General features: G+C 46.3%; 1 protein-coding gene across 4 annotated transcripts in view; it reads right to left on the reverse strand.

The window, feature by feature from the left end:
- Window positions 1-5,703, reverse strand: part of FLNA (filamin A) — a 71,452-nt gene extending 65,749 nt beyond the window's left edge. For all 4 annotated transcript variants that reach the window (XM_088137753.1, XM_088137751.1, XM_088137752.1 and 1 more), the window contains exon 1: window positions 5,565-5,703. The gene's annotated coding sequence lies outside the window, so the exon portion shown is untranslated. The remainder of the gene's footprint in view (window positions 1-5,564) is intronic.
- Window positions 5,704-6,000: the final 297 nt, after the last annotated feature.

Genomic DNA, 6,000 nt, shown 5'->3' on the forward strand with positions numbered 1-6,000 from the left:
AAAGTGGTTGCACACAGAAACATGCTGTAGCTGGAGTCTCATTAAGCTCTAGGACAGGGTTTCTCAACCTCAGCAACTTTAAGATGTGTGGACTTCAATTCCCAGAATTCTGCTGGCTGGGGAATTCTGGCATGCTGCCATGCTGGCTGGGGAATTCTGGGAGTTGAAGTCCACACATCTTAAAGTTGCTGAGGTTGAGAAACACTGCTCTGGGGGAAGTGAGTTCCAGGCAACCACCTAAAACATATGTCATTGGTATTTACAAGGCAGCCAGAGACATTTTGCTGCCTCCAACAACTGCAGAGTTGTTAACAAATGCAGAGGACGCTGGGACTCCACATTGAGGCTGTGCGCAGCTTGTGCAACATTGAGGCTCGGAGTCCAGCATCATTCCCAGTAGTACTGCAAAAGCGTGTGAGCTGCCCTTTCAGACACAGAGTGCCTCTTTGCAACCCTTGAGAAGCCTGCTAACCCCAGCAAAAGCTGAAGTTTCTTGTGCAGCTGGGGCATTGGCACATGAGTGGATATTGTGAGGAGGACGCACTCAGCTGAAAGGAGAGGTAGCAGCCGGGCAGGGTTTTTCCCACCATGAGGTAGAAGGAGGCACCCGCTTCGAGCAGCAAAGATTAATTAAGGAAAGGCAGCACAATTAATTAGTGCTGCTTTTGTTTTTTTCAAAACAATTTTGAAAAATTTTCAGTTTTCTGCCTCAGGTCCCAACAGTTTTTGCCAGGCCTTGGCTACGGTGGCTTGTGGGGGAGTGGGCTGTCATTCCTGCTCTGCTCCAGGGAACCAAATTTCTTCATTTTAGTAAATGAGAAAGACACCAGGGCCATTCCCTGTATTGGGGTGGGAATTCAGTAATAACATATGAAACAACTAATGATTGTTTCCCTCTACCTGATCACCAAACTAGCCATACAAGCAACCCCCCTCAGCAACTGGGTGTGCTTCTCATTCATGTTGAATGAGGGAAAAATATGGACCTGGGCTACAGAAAATAAACATGGAGGATCCTTCATTTCCCCTTCCTCCCGGACCATTATCTTTGGGGGCAATGTCAGTGCAGCAATCCAGTTCTCTAAAAAAGGTGGGTCTGTGTGTACGGGAGGGATGGGGGGGGGTTATAAAAGAGATGCCTGCAGTTCCAAGGTTTCATCAATAGGTGGTAGTCTTGCCTCCTTTCCCAATGTGCCCCCCCCCCCCCCCCCCGCTCCTCCTTCTAGAACAGCTCCAAGCCTGGGGACCCGTCTTCATATTTTCCCCTTATTTGGAGCGCTTCATTTCTTTGGGTTTTTAAAATAACCAGACAGACCCTCCCCAGAGGCCTGGGGGTTGGGGATGTAGCAGTGGGCAAGGAGGCAGGACTGAAGGGCGTCCACAGAGGAAGGAGGCAATCAGATTGTGTGGGTATATACAGTAGATGTGTCTGTGTGTGTGTGTGTGTTGCTGGAGCAAGGAAAGGGGAGATGCTTAGGAGCTATGGTGGGGAGGGGGTGGTGTGTATGAGAGCAAAGGAAGACCTTCACTCTTGTAACAAATGAAGGGTGAGGCAAAGATAGTGAGGTAGTCCTCAAATTTCAAGATAGAAAAACCAGCTCCCAGTTTTTTAGTTAACCTAATCTGGAATAACTAACACCTTTTGATTCTGTATTTAATACCATGCTAGGAATCTCCATTTCCCTTATAAGCATAAACTAAAAGGGTGAGGGAAGTGACTGTGCTGGGAAAGCACTGCTTTACCTTAATATCCTTGCTTGTGGATATAGTAATGTTGCTTATGGGTATTAAAGGGCAGTTGATAGCCTTGAAAAATAACCTTCTCTGGAGAGAAACTATTAAGAATTCTACATTTTTTACTGCCACAGATAAAGCCAAAGGGCTATTTACATAAGCATTCTGAACCCATGATAGCCATGCTTTTAAGTCTCCCTAAACCGACCTTCTCTCGCAGTACCCTGGGGTTGCTTGGTATATAAAAGCCGACTGCTGCTTCACCCATTTTAGGCAGAAGTCAGCTTGGTTCAGTTTTCTGAGCCATTGCGATGGCATTTCCAAAAGCTGAAACAAGACTTGGCTTAGCTTTGCCTACAGTAAAGTGGCTGAACAGTGGTTAAAATTGCAGGAATTATGAGCCCTAAAGTTATTTAAGAAAAATGCCCCAAGGGACAAATTTAGGATGCCAAGGAGGATCCATTAGAGAGGATCTACACTCTTGCATAAGTCTTGTTCATCTCTGTTCAGATCTACACTCTTGCATAAGTCTTGTTCATCTCTGTTACAGTATCTGGGTAAATTCTGCCCATATTCATGGCAGGTGGATTACCTAGAAAGTATTGGGGCCTTGTCTCAGGCACAAAAGAAGTCATGAAGCGTCTCCTACAAGTTCTGCAATTTCCTGAGGCATAACAATATAGAAAGACAGGCCCACCTTCTTATTCCATTTTAATCTGACTTTACCTTCAGACAGCTCAGAGCAGCACGTATGGCCCGCCTGACCTTTTTTTTCCTAGACACATCTAATCAGCTTCCTGTCTGAATGGGGATTTGAATCTAGGTTTCACTGACCCTAGGCAAAGACTTCTTAAACCAGCTTTCCCCGAATGTTGGCTGGAGATTCCGGAAGCTGCCATTCCAATAGTTCTGGAAGGCACCAAATAGGGAAAGGCCACCTTACCTCACAATGCCACTTTCTTTCCTTTCTCTTGACAGCATACATGTCAAGATTCGTTCTCTTTAGAAAGGCATCCAAACTGCCAGGATGTTCACCAGAAGACATCATCAAAGACTTCTGTGCAGTTTTTGACCCAGTTTTTGCTATTGAGTTACATTTCTCAGGCCTGTTAATGTGTTCAATAAAGCTTTATCTCACAACAAATGCCCAAAACCGAGGGTGGACCCATCCTGTTCCTCAAGTTCTTCAGCAGGAAGATAGCATGCTCTGGACAATATAATTCAGAGTGGATTACACAGTATCATGTTCACTAGGATTAGTGAGAACTGTCATTCAGTATATGTGGGAGGCGGGAGGGGGTCTTCCTTGCAATAACTTTGAAATAGCTGGACTGATTAGATTTCTTGAGTTTTAGGGTCTCAACCCAGCTAACAATGAAATCCATTTCTTTCAACTTAATCAGGGGAAGGGTAGTGAATGGGGGGAGAATCCCTATTATCTTCCTGCTCCTATATTCCATGGTACTTGGCCATGTCACTTATGGCTTATGGTGTTCAAAAGAGTTCAGTGGAGAATACTTTGCATTAATCAATTAACTGAGGATATTACATCCCCAACATAGAGTCTCCTAATACACTTCTACACAACCTTCTAAAATGTGCCACCCTCCAGGTACATTGGAACTACAATTTCCAGAATTCTCAGCCAACATTCACTTTAATGGAACTTGTTCTGAAGTAATCATGTTTGAATTGCAGTAGGATTTATTCTTGAATAAATATGCATCAGAGCCACTGATTTTCCTTGTATGGTAATTTGAACATGCATTTGGAGAACTGGAAAAAGGAGGGACCACCTTGTCCCTATGTACAGAGTCTAAGTGATAGGCATTCAGACCACCTGCCACATATAAAAACACTTCTACTATTTTTCTTTTGTAACCCCACATGCTTTTGGTGCAGTTGTTAAGGTACATTAGGATTTTCACTTGGCTATATAAAGGAAAACACTTCTCAGGTTTGCCAGAATTGTGGAGTTGATGGCTTCTTGGATTCTGAGCAGAAAGCTTACTGGCTGTCTATGAATTTCCATCTCTCAGTCTACCTTACTTTGAGGGGTTGTTGTGAGGGTAAGAGAGATGAAGAGTCTCCCAAATGGTAGGGCAAGATGTTCACAGAGAGCTAATTTGCTTTGAAATACATTTCCATTTCCCACCCTTGTCTTCACCTTCTCCTCCCATTTGTAGCTGACAGTCGGTAAGTGAGATTTTGTGACTAATACTGTGTTATATTGTGGGTAACATTTTCTCAGAGTCTCAGAATTTTTCTCACGGCACAACTGAGAATATATGATTGCCTTTGTATGGTCATATAGAAAAAAGCAACCAGAAATTTAGGCTTTATGTCACACAATCAAGCATGATGGGCACATAATTAGAAATCACTTATGACAGATAACAGTCGTTTGATATAGTTTAACACTCTTTTTGTAGTGTTAACTCTAGAATGATTAAAGAACTGTTCCAAGTATTTATTTCTCCCATATGGAAAATATAATCTAAGGGTTCCATCAAAGACAGTGAAGATAAGAGAAAGACAGTACTGACACAGGAAGACACAATCCTCTGGGGAATTTTGTGCATGCTCAAATGGACAGGAGTAGTTTCAATGGAACTTCAGGAGGAGAGTTTCTTGGTAGATGGTGTCCAACCTAAGGATATGGTGATAGTAGTGGGGCAGCTATTTTCATTTTACTTGTTCATCATCCACATCTCTTAGCTTTGTCTGGTTTTAAAGTCATGCTTATCCAGTGGGGTAGAAATTGTAACCTATTCTGCCAATTGCTAGCTTTGTCTGTTGAGTAATATTCTCAGCTACTAATTCAGAGAAACAGAGCAATCTTGCAACTGCATTACAACAATTACAGGCTCCCAAACTCCCAGCTTGTCTTCCCAGCCTGCTTTTCTAAACATATACACATACGGTTTCATGCTGGCCATCCAGTGAGCAGAAGAGAATCTTTGATTTATCAGGGTGTGTGAGCTTAATCATCTGATTGACTATCCCTTCAAGCAGCTATGGCAATTTTGACATGCTATGGCATTCAGCAGGAGGCTCGTTCATGTGAGTTTGACCACAAGTCTGCATTTAAGTGCGGTGTGATAATACTGTCCCTAGCCCCTTGGCAAAATGATACAGATGGAACAGCGTGCAAGACGTTTACACTGCCATGGCCTTGAATTAACACTTGCCAATGTTTGCATTTGCCCACACAGAGGGAAAAGAAATCTGCCAATGTGCATACACATACAGTTTGGGATCCTGCTCTCTCCCGTGGGGACCATGCAATGGAGCGCAGGGTTTTAGGAAGAGAGGCTATACAGCTCTGATCCCCACCTCTTGGCCTTGCTAGAGCTTGGTTTAGGAGCTGGAATCTCTTCTGATGCCCTCTTTCCATGTTCGCTCTTCATAATGCTCCCGTGTCCTTTCAGCCTAGATGCCCTAGTTATTCCACTGTCCCTTCCTTCCTTCCTTCCTTCCTTCCTTCCTTCCTTCCTTCCTTCCTTCCTTCCTTCCTTCCTTCCTTCCTTCCTTCCTTCCTTCCTTCCTTCAGCTCCTATTCTGCTCCCTCTCGATTCTCGTCCCTTTTCTGCCCGGCCCCGCGTTCGCCTCATCCTTTCCCTTCCCTTCCCTCCGCTCCGCCATCCAGTCCCTGCCTCTCTCGCCCCTACCCTTTCCCTTCCCATTCTGCTTCTCGCCCTCCTCCGTCCATCCCTGTCCCGCTTCCTCTTCCCGCGCCGTCTGCCCTTCTACATCCCAACCTTGCGGCGATCCCCAGTCCCCTCGTCCCTCCGCCCTTCCTCGCCCTCCGCTCTGTGGTCCCTCCTCACCTCTTCGGACCGAGGGACCCTCAGGGATTGTGGCGCAGCCGTCTGCCCGCCGCCACGGACGGATGGAGGAGCGGACGGACGGTACGTCTCGGGCCGGAGTTCGGCACGGAATGGCCGGGCGATGGGGGGCGGCGGCAGGACACCGGCCGGGCGGGCGGCTCAGCAAGCCTTAATTGGTAAAGAGCAGAGTCGGCGGGAGGAAAGAGAGAGCAGGGAGGGGGCGACGGCAACAAATGGAGGGAGTCGCAGGGAGGAGGGAGACAGACGCCGCCCCCGGGATGAGCTCAGTGCAGGACAAATCCGGGGTAGAAAACCTCCCTCCCGTAGAGGTGCCGCCCCTGATCCGAAGTAGTGCAGGGGGAAGTGGCGATAATCCTTCCAGGGGGCGCCAACTCCAATTCGAGACTAGAGAGGTCAGTAAATTAACCACAGCTCG

This window comes from Python bivittatus, unplaced genomic scaffold, assembly GCF_059951505.1.
Source record: "Python bivittatus isolate LINGU-HERP-01145 unplaced genomic scaffold, Pbiv_v1 ctg000220_np1212, whole genome shotgun sequence".
In the NCBI taxonomy this organism is placed as follows: domain Eukaryota; kingdom Metazoa; phylum Chordata; class Lepidosauria; order Squamata; family Pythonidae; genus Python; species Python bivittatus.